Raw genomic sequence first — 15,572 nt, forward strand, 5'->3', positions numbered from 1 at the left:
GTGGAGTGGAGCCGGAGTGGAGCAGATGATCTCATCATCAGCAACTCACCTTACCTTACTCTGGCTGGGGCTGACCGAGATTAATATGGCCTGACGCCACGCCAGCCCTCCCCTCCAGACAGTAGGGCTCGACATTTGCCAGCCTCTTCATTTTTTAAGAGGCCATGTTTGTTGTTTCTAGCTGTCCTCCTCCTCTTCCTCCTCCTCCTCCTCTTCCTCCCGCTCCTCCTCCTCCTGCAGTGCCATGATATACGTAACGGGCTAGAAATCCTTCAATCAGATTGAGGGGTGAACGAGTCCCTCGAGGCCAAACAGGGGCCGAGGCTGGCAGGGCTTTAAAGACGTGTTTTTAAATATATATATATATATATATATATATATATATATATATATATATATATATATATATATTTTAGGGGCTTTTATGCCTTTATTTGATAGGACAGTCTGAGAGGGTGACAGGAAGTGAGTGGGACAGAGAGACGAGGTGGGATCTGGAAATGATCCTGGCCGGAATCGAACCAGGATCCCCGTGGGCATGCAAGCCCAAATGTGGGGGGCTTAGCGCACTGCGCCACAGCGCCCCCTTAAAGACGTTTTTAAAGACGCAGCAGGGTCTTGCTGGGACCGAAGGGAGGGCTGTTTGTGCCAATATGGTCCAGCTGCGTCTTGTCCAGCTAATACCGCTACGCCCATTCCTCCTTACTAGACCGCCCTCACAGTAACGCCCCTTTGGCTGTTCAAGTTTCTAAAGTCAGTGACATGCTGCCGAATGATAACACTTGTAAGCGCCGCGCGGGACTTATTAAAACGACTGGATGGATTTCGCTGGATGGATTTCGCTGCAGCGATCACTCAACTGTCGGTAAGATTTCGAATAAAAAGCATGAATATACATAACGGTTACTTTACGAGTTGACTTAGTCGGAGTGCGAACAGAAAGTCGGAGGTGTCATATTTGTTCAACCTGGTGTTAAACGTAATTTCAATTCTTGACCAGTGCATGTAAAGAAATTGTAAATAAAACCGACTTGATGTAGTAGTGCTAAAAATAAACCTTTATATTTTCTCTTAGTGAACTTCTCAAAATATATGGGCTAATGTAGATAGTATACCACTTGGGATGGGTTTATCGTTACCTATTGTTTCTGATGGGGCGTTAATTGGTGTGGCACCCGGAACTCTCTTCCTCACGGGCAAGGGGTAAGCTGTGTTTTTTTCCTCCGTGTCACTAACTATTTAATGATGTTTCTGTACTTTAATTTCTCTGCTACTTTATTGATCTTTGATGGGAAGATATTCTGTTACGTTTGTGTTGATATTTTCGTTGTAATTTTCGCTCAAAGTATGTACATTAGCGCCATTAATGTCCGCGATCGTTATGAAGTTAACAGGTGCTAACGAGCAGATTGGGAAGTAAATAAATGCTACTGGATCGAGGCCCCTCGTCATCTCTCCTGCCTCTTCAATCATCCAAAGACTGTTTAGTCTGTTATTTTAATGTAATGGTCGGTTCATGTCCGTTGCATTGACTTGACTTGTCATTGGGTCTGATTTTAAATGTGCCATATAGTTCAATGTGGGAGCAGGTTCACACACTAAATAAGACACTAAGGTCAAGCACAAGCAGATTTTTTGTTTTATTTTTCTCAGAGCAGAGTAGAGCAGATGTCAGGTTGCTGCCATCAGAGAGCAGTGACTTGACCTCAGTGTCTTATTTAGTGTACTCCCACATTGAACTCTACTTTTTGGGTCCACGCACCTACTTTTCTAAACATCTAGAGTGCAACAATACCCATGCCTCCTAATGTGCCATATAACCTGTATCTCGCCTAGTGTGTGTGTGTGTGTGTGTGTGTGTGTGTGTGTGTGTGTTTGTGTGAGTGTTCGTGAATGTGTTCACGCAGATATAAGAAGTTGGGGTTGGGGTTGATGATCCACATGATGGTGATGGACCAGGACAGCTCTGGACCTCCTGACTGGCAGCTCCATCCTCAACCTCCCTTCCTGTCCTTCACACATGTGCAGGTAAGGCCACATTTTAAAAACTCATTGCATTGTCTGAGGCAAAAGTAGGAGAAAAGGAGTGAGTGAGTGAGTGAGAACCCGGCCATTACATGTGATGTGACCCTTAAAGGGCGTGTGTGTGTCCTAGAACCAAGACAGTGGCAGTGTGTGTCTGTCTGTCTTTGGTTAAGGATATTTTTAAGATACTACCTTGTTGTGTTAACATTATTTTGCTATTTCTGACAGGCAGAGGCAGTTTTCTGAAGGATGGTTAATGTCAGTATCAACATGTTGTGATGGAGGCTTCCACCTGAGCTGAACACAGAAACTTGCACACAGTGGTGAGTAAAACACTGAATCTGTTTTGTTCTGCACTAGACCAATAAGTATTTCATACAGTAATTCCTTTCTGTGCTGTGTTTATTTATTGAAAAAAAATGTGGATAGAGGATAATACAAAACACTGGCACTGTAGTGATCCCTGCACAGGCCAGAAGCTGTGTATCTCTTCAGCCTGGTGTTCTGCATTAAAATGATGGGTGTGATTTTTATGTAGTGTATTCTATGTATCCCTCTCGTGTGTGTGTGTGTGTGTGTTTGTGTGCATGCGTGCAGATGGAAGCAGTCGTTCCTGTTCAGCATTGATATGCCGGTAATGGGTTTGATGAGCCACAGCGTGGTGATGGGCAATCAGCATCAGGACCAGGGCCGCTCACAAGGAGAACCTCCTGCCCTGCCTCTTCATCCTCAACCTCCAATCTTCCTGCTCTTCACACATGTGCAGGTGATGACAACCTCTAAAATGCACACTTGACTTGAGGCAAAGGGGGGAGAATAGGCGTGCATGCATGCACGTGCACCAAACTTTAAGACAGTAGCAGTGTGTGGGGGGGGGGCATGTGCACAAGCATATGCACGTGCTCATGTCATGTCCTTCTGTAGGTAGATAGGGGTTTGTTGTTTTTGTCTTAATTGTCATTCATAACATTAACATGCCTTTTTTTGACAGGCACAGAGCCAGTTTTCAGAGGGAGGGCTGATGACACCAGCAACTTCGGATCTGAACCTGATCAACCCAGCACCAACCACTGTGCCGCTCCTCCTCTGCCAACTGCACCACATGGCTCCACCATCTCAAAAAGGCACAGACACTACTCCACTTCCTGCGAAGGATGAGAGAAGAGCCGACCTCCCCACAACGGCACTCACCACCTTCTACAGGGGTGTCATTGAGAGCATCCTGACCAGCAGCCTCTCTGTCTGGCATGGCAGCCGTCAAGCTGAAGACTAGAAGGCAGTACAGAGAGTGGTGAGGACAGCAGAAAAGCTCATAAGATCACCCCTACCTGTTCTCCCTACTACCATCAGGGAAGCGCTAGCCCAGCATGCGGTGCTGCAAAAGCACACTGGGAAACGACTTCTTTCCACAAGCCATCAGACTCCTCAACGCACTGAAGAAAACCACATGAATAACCAAGGACACGGGAGAATATTCCATGAACACTTCTTTCACCATGCCACTTACACTTAACTCATTGCACCTTGTATACAGCATCTTCACACCACCTGTATGAACTCCTCCTGCCGTGTGTGTGTGTGTGTGTGTGTGTCCACTGTGTTTGTGTATTTATTGTCCATCAGTATGTTAATCTTATTATTGCACACTGTTTGGGTGTCTGTATTTGTAGTATGTATCAGTCTACATTTAAAGGAACAGACCACCCTTTTTTGATTTTCACATAATTGCAGTATTTCCAAGCATTATTCATGAATGTGCATATCATTTTCGTCTATGTGTTTGCATTGCCCTGTTTGACAGTATACCCAAATTAGGCATAGTAATGCAAGTCTATGGTACAAAATAAAACATCATCAAATGTACTTATAAACCACTTTAAAATGAATGTAACATTCACCAGAGTATAAAACAGCAATTTAATTCGGTCCAGTGATCACTTGTGGCTTGATGCTAAAGATACCAGTTACTTTCAGTGATTATGCTAAGCTATGCTAATAATTCTGATCCAATAAATCTAAGTACTGAAAACAAAGAGAAGAAAATGATATGCACATTCATGAACAATGCTGGGAAATACTGCAAATGTGTTAAAATCAAAAAAGGGTGGTCTGTTCCTTTAATGCCAATGCCTTATTTTTAGTTATTAGTTAAATGCACATTGGAGACTGGTCAAACACAATTTCAAACTTTGTGTTAACCCTCTTGTTGACCGTTCACACTTCATAGTGTAAAAGTAAACAGAAATAAATTCACATTTCATTCCTGTCTCGTTCACTTCTTTCAGCAATGTATGTGGCCTACATGCAGGGAAGCTGACAGGGGGGACAAATGGGTCCGTTGACCTGGGCCCAGTGAGACGAGGGGTCCAGGAATGGGTCCTCATTACATTGTATACGTAGTCTATGTATTGAGTGGGGGGCCCTTTCAGATGACTTTGTCCTGGGCAAAGCCAAAGCTGTCAGCGGCCCTGATTATGTATGCACAAACACTGGTTATGATGGTAGGAAAATTTTTCTCTGTTTTCTGATGGCCTTTGAAGACAGGCCCATCTGGAACCTCTCCTGGATAAAGAGGTAAGCTTCAATGGTGTGGTCACTCCTAAATCATAGACAGACATGGAGTATGGTAGGCCTATGGTAATGAAGAAATCGTTTTCTCCAATAAAACAAACAAATAGCCTATTGCTATTTTAAATACTTTCATATTTTTTCATTAATATCTGAAGAGTTCAGATGCAAAACCCCCTAACTCCATTTCTGAAGACCTGCACTTCTATATTTTTAGAGAACCCAGTTGTTGGTTTGGTTTACATTCATGTAGGCCTACTTGATAATACATATAAATAGTTATATTACATAGATCAAATAAAAAAGTATGCAATTTTGATAGCTTTGTATTAAATATTAATGAATTAAGATTATTTTCTGAAAAGGCACTTAGGGGGTTTTGCATCTGAACCCTTCATCTGCTCTTTTCAAGCTGGCCACATAACTGTGGTGAGGTGACACTCATTAGGCCTACTTCAAAAAGTCGGGAATGTGTTGCTGATGTACATCGTACAACTTTTCTAAGTAGCCTATATCATGTCTTACCAAGTGAACAACCTCGCCTAAAAGGGTTTTTTAAATTATTATTTGTCGGGGTGTGTTAATATCCTGGAAAGGATAAATCTGTGGTGTAATCATATAGCCTACCCAGTGTTAACAGTGACCTCGATACACACAGCTAGGTGAGGTAATGCCAACGCATTGACAGTATATATTTAGGCAATATATACAGTATTTACTGTCAATGTGTCAACGTTGAAACGTAACAAAGCATTTTGGCGACCTGATACGTTATGACAAATCTGTGCATAGCGACACGAGTTCTAAACAGTAGGCTACAATGTCCGAGGTACGGGAAGACAAAGCAATATTGGGATTAGAAAACGTGTGATTTATCTCACTTTCTTACATAAATTGTTGAGAATATTATGTCAGTGGAATGTTCAGTGAAACGTTTCTCTGGAAGATAACAATTTGCACGGGATATCTTTGAAAACATGGAGCCTTCATCCGGAAATGGCCTTGAAAATGACATCATGCAGTATCCCTTCACGATTGGCCAATACGGCAAATGCCGGGAACGCCCATGGGCGTGCTTGCATTAGGGGTGGAACTGTTTTACTGCAGCTGGACCCTTCTCGTTTGGGCTGGCTGGCACCCCGTCGGGCTGTCTGCTGGCCTTTGCTCCCCCCCCCCCCTCCATGCAGGGGTATCATAGGGGCATCGCAGGGTACATGCTCTAGTCCTGTGTTCCTCAAACCTTTTGAGGCCAAGGACCACCGTGCCTTCCCAAAAATGTTCAGGGACCACCTGAATCGACAGTTGCTAATTTGACAATGCTGATTTCGATGCAGATCACTTACTTTTAATTCACATTTACAAGCCTGTCTTGTTGTGGTAGAAATATGACAGCTATGCATGGCTTTGACATAATGTCACAATTATGTAGCCTACTGCTAACTTGTCTTGGAAAAGAAGAAATCCCCTCGCGGACCACCTGAGCTCTGTTGCGGACCACTAGTGGTCCCCAGACCACACTTTGAGAACCACTGAGTCTCCACCCAGCTCCACCAATGCAGGGGCCAGGTCAGATCCTCTCTCGCTGCCAAGAGACGGCAAGTTTCCTGGGTTCACTAATGTCACACGAGGTCTTGGGAAATGCATGTCCGACTCTGCGGTGCGGTGTTTTTGTTTCCCTTTCTTTCGACCTCCCTGTCCTCTCCTCCTCCTCCTCCTCTTGTTTCCTTCTTCTTCTCTCTCGCTCTCTCGCGCTCTCTCTCTCTCTCTCTCTCTCTCTCTCTCTCTCTCTCTCTCTCTCTCTCGCTCTCTCGCTCTCTCTCTCTCTCTCGCGCTCTCTCTCTCTCTCTCTCTCTCCAGATGGCCCTGCTTGCTTGCGCTACTTAATTGGTCTGTGTCCCAGTCCAGACTCTTCCCAGCAGGAAGCTTGGGATGCTCCGTCCGTCTTTGACATAGATGGGAGAGGGTTTTAAGACGACTGTCGGATGCTGTAAGTTTGTCCAGCATACTGTGGGCTGGGTTCTCTTCTCAGCCCCATTGATCCCATAATGGCATGTCTACTGGGGACTGGACTTGCTGTGTGTGCTGGCCAGAGAATCGTTGATCCTCACATAAGCCTCTAAATCTTCAGCAACATGCAGATCGGTCAGTCTGCTCAATCTGGCCAACCATTTTTGGCTCTCCCAGCCTCAAGGTTGTAGTTGTAGTTCTTCTCAGTCCTGCTCGCTGAACTATTGTTGTCACACAGGGTTCAGTCTAGCCAGTCATTTTTTTGGCTCTCCCTGCTTAAAAGTGTACTGTTGTAGCCGGTTCTTATGCCCAGAGCTCTATTGTTACACTGGGCTCCGTATTTGTTTTCCCACCTGACCTACCCACTTCGCTTGTGTGTTCTCCTAATCAGCGTGATAAGGGCATCGGGGGCTGCCTGCATTTTCGCCACTTCAGCCTTGATCAAGGTCACCTCACTGATTAGAAAGCCAGGCAAACATCCGTCTCGTGCAGCTGGGACTGGACAGATACGCTCTATACATGACTAATAAACCTGATTCTGTGAGGCAGTGAGGAGTGAATTGGATGCATCAGTGCCAGTGGTTTTACCTGTCCAATTTAACCAATATGATCAGTCAACCAGGTACCACGTTGATTTGTACATGTAAAAACTGGTCATTTGGAATATGTAGCACTGGGGTATAACTTTTTTCATCACCAGCCAAAATGGCTAATAGATGTTAATCTTACTAGCCAAACACACACTCACTAATGGGTCAAACTCGCTAGTAAGTAAGTTGGTCTTGTCTACCAGCCAAACTCAAATTTCACCAGCAATTTGCCGGTTGGCTGGTGTTAAACTGGGTATAACTGATGAATCCAGGTTAGGCTTGGGCGATGTCCCCCTAATTGACAGCTGACGATGTTTACAGTGAGACGATGCGATGGACGATGACATCGTCTTTTTTGGGGGGGGGGGAATAATAAAAAAAAATATTGATATATTTTGTATTTATTTTTATTATTCATCTTCAGCTAAGTTATTATTTAATTCTATTTAATTTAAGAGTAAGTGAAATATATTAATATTATTATTACATTCTGGGGATTTTTTTTTTTTAAACCTCCTCAGCGTTCTTGCTCAGCTGCTTTGTGAGATGGTCGCTGAGATGCAGAGATCCCCCGCTGACCCCTCCCCCTCGCCCTTCTCGTCTCTCCTCCCGTGTCACCTGCAAGACCAGTGCTTGCTACTTTACCATCAGTTCATTGCGTGGCGTTTTTGGGAGACTTGTCAATAAATTTGTTACATCTGTGAGTTATTTATCTGTGTAACTATTTTAAAACGACATGCGCTGCGTTTTTGCACAGGCTAGTAGGCTATAACTTTAGCCCCTCTCGCTCACCAGAAAACTAAATGGGAAAGAGATGAGAACCCATGCGTGATTGCGTGCCCTCTCGAGAGGCTTTGCAATGGATTTTAGCCCCGACTTTGTCAATTCCTAGCACTAGAATAAGGAAAGTTTTGTTTTAGGTCATATCGAGACTTTTTTTCCCCTCATCAATGGAGTTGATCAATGGATAGTTCTACAAGTAGTTCTAGCGGTGAAGCCATGAAGACGAGTGGGCGGACATGGAACCGCTTGCTCACCTTACTGACAGTGGGCTTATCAGAAGTGTACACTCTTGAGGGGCTGCTTCACAAGACATCTCCACCGCGAATAGCGATTAAACATTTTGAGGTGAACCGTTAAACATGAAATGTTAAACTGTCGCAATTGCCGAACGTGTTGCTTATCGTCATGTTACTCCGGAGGAGCCAGCTAGGTAGTCCTAATGCGTAAAGAGTCCCCTTTGTAGTCAACAACTTAGGTCACAGAAATAAATGAACGATATCACTTAGGCCTACTTACATACATCTGCAGCAAACAATAGTTGGGCTTAGTTCACAAGTTTAAAAAAAAAAAAATCCATTGTGCTTTTTTCGTAGTTATATAATTCACTCCGCTTGGGGCTTGTGTTCACAACTTGTCTTGAAAACCGCTGCTACTACTACGGATTTTACGGTAATGTGATGTCAAGTACCGTAATGATTACTATAGCAGCGGCTTCAAAAATACACAAGTACAAGATTCCTTGGCATCACGATGTTTGCCGTCCATCGTGATGCCAGCTGTCCATCGCCGATGGACGATGATATCGTCTATCGGCACAACCCTAATCCAGGTTGCTCGCCACTGTTGAAGGAATTGGGAGCACTGCAAGAATCGATGCTGTCTGTGTCTCCGAACTCCAGTGTTGTTTTTCCAGCCTCCGAGTTGTCAGCATGTGCCGATAAAGGTAACGCAGCTGTCCTTTCAGTCATTATCGGTGACGCAGTGCACATCCTGAAACTGTCGCAAGCCTTTAGAGATCAGCTTATCTCATCTCTGCCCTACAAAGCCAAAGTAAAGGTACTCCACCAACATTGAAACTGATGAACTGAAAAAATACCTTCAAAGCCTCCGTATTAGGTTGGATATTGTCGCTACTGCGAATTTGACATAGCAATAATTCTAAACAAGACACACTGTTTAGCACAATAATTTGTCTTTTAAAGAAATATTGTTTAAAAAAAACGTGATATCAATATTTAGTGAAATAATTGTGATAGTGATTTTTCCCATAAGCGAGCAGCCCTACAGGAGGAGGAGGAGGAGGAAGGAATGGAATGGAAGGGTGGTGGTGGTGGTGGTGGTGGTGGTGGTGGTGGTTGTACTGTAGGACTGCAGATAGGGCTGCACGATATCAGAAACAAAATCAATACTCGATAACATCATGCAATACCTCGATAGCGATATTTAAACAATATTTAGTAATATAGCCGAGTGTTTTTCTTGTCACAAATTTGTCGCTCTGTGTGGGGGCGTGGCTTTGGTCATGTCAAGCTTCTTGCGCATTTGTTGACATTCAGCTAGTGATTGGACTGCACGGAAAATGTTTTACTTGTTAGCGATAATTAATTCAAGTCATTTACGTGATACGCGATACGCCGCTCTTGGTATCGTGATTTCGATACATTTTCGATATATCGTGCAGCCCTACAGTGTACCGAGTCCTGTCCCCCAATGCGCCTCGTTGAGCTGCATGTGTTCCAAGTGTGTGTCCTCAGGCTGAGGGGAAGTTATCCCGCTGTCCTCTGGCTGGAACCCTTTGGTCCGGGGCCCCCACGGAGGGAGGGAGGGAGGGAGGGAGAGAGGGAGGGCTGCGGATTATGCACGCTGGCCAATCATAATAACGGCAATTACTGTTAGTAATGATGATTGGAATGATGGTAATGACTGCCGTTTCTGTGGTGCAGGGGCTCTTGGGAAGAGGGGAGGGGAGAGGGGGGGGAGGGAGGGGTGGGGGGGGGAAGCTGTGGAGGAGAGAAGTGGAGGAAATTGATGTAGTGGAGGACACACACAGACACACAAACATATATACACACACTCATACTTTGATGCACAATCATATTTGGATGGACAAGCATACTTTGATCCTCAAATGTACTTGTATACATTCTGTACACTACACACACACATACACACACACACACACACACACACACACAGACACACAAATACACAGTCTCGCGTGCACGCACATGCGCTTGCTCCCACCACTCCCCTCCCCTGTGGCGTCCTGTCAGCTGTGAGACAGTGAATAAATTGTGTCATTATTCTCAGATGGGCCCAGGTTGAATGAGAAGCCTGTGTCTTCTGGCTCCTGTAATGGGACTCCATCGTTTGCTGTTAGAGAAAGGGGGTCATCCGAAAAAAGAAATCACTATGGGTCAGTTGGAATTACGGGCATTCGCACAAAGCAGGAGTCAATGGAGAAGTTAAAATGTGACGATATTCAAGATGCGTTAGGAGTTCTATTTATGCTTACTTTTTAGCTTTGCCTTTTTAAAAATACAATGTCATATCACTTGTATCCAGTGGTAGAGGATTTGGCTTTTGAAATGCTTGTATGAATTTAGTCTGCCTGTGGACCTAACAGAGGTGGTTTAACCCATTTTAGCCTAAGGCACCTGCAAAAAATGCCTGCTGATTAATGCCTAAGCCCTTTTTGGTAAAAGGTGCCCTCAGCCTGTAAAAACCTAAATATCTCTGCCTCCGAAGCACATAAAAACATGAATACAAGTTACATTTAAAACTAGGAGCCTCATCTAACATTAGAATGTGTTTACTCAACTCTAATATACACACATTTTTTTATTAAAAAAAGCTAAACTCTCAAGAGCTTGAATGCACCAAAGGTCAAACAACATACACAGCATCAGGCTAAAATGGGTTAACTTATTCTGTATTTGAAAGCAGTAAATGTGTAGCGTACCATTGTTATGTGTGCTATCCTGCAGAAATGAATAGAAACAGACAGCTCCTGTCATGCCATTTCCCTAGAGCTGTTCTGGGGGGCTTACAGTTTGCTCCCGTGTGGTTTCTTGTGTGTGTGTGTGTGTGTGTGTGTGTTTGCGTGTGCGTGCACGTGTGTGCTTGCGTGTGTGCTTGCGTTCGTGCGTGCGTGCGTGCGTGCAGTGTTTTTCATGTACCACTGGTGAATATGTTTTGCTATCAAATTTTCACATAATCCTGCTAGTGGCTGTGTTTTAATAGTCATGCCACTCTTGTTTGACCCTCTGGGGGAGCGAGACAGGCCTACAGGGGGAGAGAGATGGGACCTTAGGGAGAGCGAGATGGGCCTTCAGGGAGAGAGACATGGGCCCTTTAGGCTCCAGTCCATGAGGAGTTGCGTCCTCACTACGTCACCACAGGCAGGTCAGGTCAGCCCAGCCAGCCTGCCTCGCACTGTCTTTTCATTGTAGTCTGAACTCTCTCTTTCTTTCTCTCTCTCCTTTTTTTCTTTTTTTCTTTCTTTCTTTATTTTTACCTCTCTCTTTCTTTCTTTCTTTCTTTCTTTCTGTCTTTCTTTTTCCTTATATCTTTCTTTTTTTCTAGTTTTCTTTCTTTCTTTTTCCCCTCTCTCTCTCTCTCTCTCTCTCTCTCTCTCTCTCTCTCTCTCTCTCTCTCTCTCTCTCTCTCTCGTTTGTCCTCCCTTCTCACTTCTCACTTTCTCACTTCTTGTTATCCACACCCATGCTCTGCTGGCCTTTGAAGATCCAGCTTTCTCTATAAGTGCGTGACAGAAGTAGTGAGGGAGAGAGCGAGCGAGAGCGAGAGAGAGAGAGAGAGAGAGAGAGAGATTGGTAAAGGGCTGCCGTCAGAAATAGTAAAGCAGATGCAGCTGAAATAACAAGAGGTCTTCGGGTGCTGCTTTTTCATTTATGGCCCACACCCTCAAGAAAAGAGTTGTGTGTGTGTGTGCGTCTGTGTGTGCGCGTGCGTGCGAATGTGCGTGCGCGCGTGTTTTTAAAAAAAAAAATTTTTAGAAGGTGCGGCCCCGGCCTGCAGTCATTTAAAGGGGCTGGTCATGATGGTTGGGACCTGTGGGTGTTAAGCAGTCTCACATCCAGCCCAGACGTTAGCAACAAGTCTCCCGCTGATCTGAGCCCTAAACCATAATCAAGTGACAAGTGAGTGCTGTGAACATTAGCCAGACTAGACACTGAAAACATGTCACAATGCACTTAGCTGGTCATATACCACACAAGAACTGTTCCTGGAAGAGCCTGAGGTAACACCAACTATTGCTCCCAAAGTCATTTAAGAACTTAAACTTGTACAGGGAAATGCCCAGTCGGTCCGCCCCTAGGACCGCCCCTGACATGGCTCCATGGCAAGACCAGATCCACTCCTGCAACCCAGGTTTTTTTTTCTCTCTGTCTTTTTCAACTTTATTTGATAGGACAGTGTGAGAGGTGGACAGGAAGCAAATTGGGAAAGAGACAGGGAGGGGTTGGAAAAGGAATCGCGAATCGAACCCGGGTCAGCCGCATGGCAGGCGAGTGCCCTACCGGTTCTCCACGGCAGGGCCGGGGGAACCTTTTTCATTCGAGCGACCACTTCAAAGTCCTCCAAGGGCTGTAATAGTATGAACACGACCCAGGATTAACCCCTGCACTTTAAGACTATATTGAAGGCAGCCACCTTTTTAAAACAGACCCCACCTTGTCTGGGTACCCTGAAATATAACTTAATTGTATTGCAATATGCAATTTCTAAGATTCCTTGACAAAACATGTAATATTGAAAGCCCCATTGCGAAACTCCAACTCCTATTGTACTTGTGATACAGCACTCCACAGCACACAAGTGAACACTGCACACAACAAAATTGCATTTATGCCTCATCTGTGCAAGGGGGCAGCCCTCGATGGCACCCCACAGGATCATTGCTGCAGCTCGGTACCATGCTCAGGGTACCTCTGTCGTGGAAGAGGATGGAGGAGAGCACTGGTTGATTACTCCCTCACCAACCTGGCGGGTCAGAAGTCGAACCGGCAACCTTAAGGCCGGCAACCTTAAGGCTTAAGGCTTAAGGCTTTGGGCTGCAAGTCTGACGCCCTAACCGCTTACCCATGATTGCCCATTTTATGTGAAGCTGCTTAACGTTAAACGTTAAAATGATATAATTGGCCAGATAAAACGGCCTCAGGGGCCATAAACGGCCCTGGAGACATAGGTTCCCCACCCCTGATGCAGAACGCCAGGTCCCCCCCCCCCAAACCCCACATCAATGGAGCCATCCTGGTTATTAATCAGCAGCTATTTTTATCCCGCTGAATTCCTCTTTGTCCTCGCTGCTCACATCTGGAGCTCATTCATGGTCGCGGCGCGTCACGGCGGCCAGTCCTTAAAAGACAAAGTTGCACTTGGCAAAAGGGGGAGAGATGGCGACATTGTCGATATGAAAATATATCCTCCCTCTTCCACTCTTATTCTGTGCCTCTTATGCACACAAAGTATCTCTCTCTCTCTTTCTCTTTCTCTCTTTCTCTCTTTCTCTCTCATTCTCTCTTTCGCTCTCTCTTTCTCTCTCTGTCTGTGTTTCAAGCAATACCTTTATATGTTTATAATGCCCTTTAACAAACATGTATGAAAAATGTCTCAACACCAGTGAAGTGTTTCACCCATTTGTGTATAATTCACTCCTAATGTGGCGGGGGAACTGAAAGGCGCCCAGTCCACACAATCTTATCCTGGTCGCACAAATTGTTGCCGGGCTCAGGGTCGAGGTCCTGCCATGTAAAAATAGACTCTCTTGCTCTCATACGTGCACTGAGTCTGTGTGTTGAAAGCCACTCACACTGGATGTGTGGATGTGATAACTTGGGCTAAAGCAATACAGTTTGTCACGCAGTGGAAGAACACAATGTGTCACAGCAGCGTTTTTATTTTCTGGAATCTGAATCACCATGGAATCACCTGATGATTCCTCCGTACACACACTTGGGCTGCGATAGTTACACACTTTACCGCTCCTTTGACACCAATTAGGTATAATTTCAGAAAGAATATAATGGCACTGTACCACAAAATAAGGGTTCGTATTAGGGTTATGTACATGTACTGGTTATGTACTATATACTGGAATCCTTGGTGTGATGGTTAGGGAGTTTGCTGTAGATCACAGGGTTGCAGGTTCAACCCCCCACCCTTACCACCAATCGCTTTCTCCATCCATGGCTGAAGTGCCCTTGAGCAGACGCCTAACCCCACAGACACTGCCTCAGGGCCCAGGAATGTAACCAATACCATATAATATCTGTAAGTCGCTTTGGATAAAACCAACAGCCAAGTGTAGTATTAGTAATGATAACAATAATAGTAATAACAACATGGAAAGAGTGTGTGTGCGTGTGTGCGTGCGCGTGAGCGTGCGCGCGTGTGTGTGCGCGTGTGTGTGTGCGCGCGTGTGTGTGTGTGTGTGTGTGTGTGTGTGTGTGTGTGTGTGTGTGTGTGTGTGTGTGCCGCGCGTGTGCGTGTGTGTGCGCGCGCGCGTGTGCGTGTGCATGTGTGCTGTGTGTGGTCAGACAGAAGGCTCAGCCTAAGTGGCCTCTGACCTGCGGCTCCCCATCTCCCTGCAGCTACCACAGGTGGGCCAAGTATTTACTGCAGGCAGGGGAAAGCCATTAGGTGTGGATTGAGTGTGGGGGCCGTTGACCCCCTGAGCCCTTTGACTCATCACCCCTCATAACGTACGCCTCAATTACACTCATTCACTTAACGCGGTGTGTCGTGTGTGTGTGTGTCGTGTGCGTGTGTGCGTGTGTGCGTGTGTGCGTGTGTGTGTGTGTGTGTGTGTGTGTGTGTGTGTGTGTGTGTGTGTGTGTGTGTGTGTGTGTGTGTGTGTGTGTGTGTGTGTGTGTGTGTGTGTGTGAATGAAAGAGAGAGAATGTGTGTGTGTGTGTGTGTGTGTGTGTGTGTGTGTGTGTGTGTGTGTGTGTGTGTGTGTGTGTGTGTGTGTGTGTGTGTGTGTGTGTGTATGAATGAAAGAGAGAGTGTGCGTGTGTGTGCACGCGCACACTCACTTTTACATAATTGTCTTCCAAGGGCATTTGCTACAGCTGCCGATCAAGGTTTGTCCTTCCTCACAGACAGATACTGCTGAGGCGAATTTCCTTTCTTAGCATCATGGTGTTGGAAGGAGGATTTTCCGATTAGGATTCTAGAATTCTAGGATTCTAGAATGTGCAGTCATTGATTTCAGCTTTTGATGGATGAAAACACAGAAGCAGTAAATCTTTTTAACAGCATCAAACAGCTCTGGACGTAGCATGAAATCTGAAGATATTGGTTCAGTAGATTTCCCTCTGCATGTGCGCAGTCTGCGCACGTGTGTCTGCTTGTGCTTGTGCGTGTGCGTGCGCGCGTGCGCGTGTTGTGACAGGTCAGACTGTGGTGGTTATCTGGTGGTTGACCGGGCTTTACTGTAACAGCAGAAGTCTAGACGGAGAGAGAGAGAGAGAGCTGCCGTTGGAGAGAGAGAGAGAGAGAAAATGTGTGTGTGTGTGTGTGTGTGTGTGTGTGTGTGTGTGTGTGTGTGTGTGTGTGTGTGTGTGTGTGTGTGTG

At 45.4% G+C, this 15,572-nt stretch overlaps 1 protein-coding gene and 1 long non-coding RNA gene across 2 annotated transcripts in view; both read left to right on the forward strand.

The window, feature by feature from the left end:
- The window catches only part of LOC134454389 (rho guanine nucleotide exchange factor 17-like), a 136,861-nt gene that overhangs the window by 23,430 nt on the left and 97,859 nt on the right, over window positions 1–15,572 (forward strand). The gene's annotated exons all lie outside the window — the stretch shown is intronic.
- Window positions 1,883–3,632, forward strand: LOC134453610 (uncharacterized). Its single transcript, XR_010035667.1, has 4 exons — window positions 1,883–2,028; window positions 2,254–2,348; window positions 2,623–2,791; window positions 3,017–3,632. It is a non-coding gene; the product is annotated as an uncharacterized LOC134453610 (long non-coding RNA).

This window comes from Engraulis encrasicolus, chromosome 8, assembly GCF_034702125.1.
Source record: "Engraulis encrasicolus isolate BLACKSEA-1 chromosome 8, IST_EnEncr_1.0, whole genome shotgun sequence".
Classification (NCBI taxonomy): domain Eukaryota; kingdom Metazoa; phylum Chordata; class Actinopteri; order Clupeiformes; family Engraulidae; genus Engraulis; species Engraulis encrasicolus.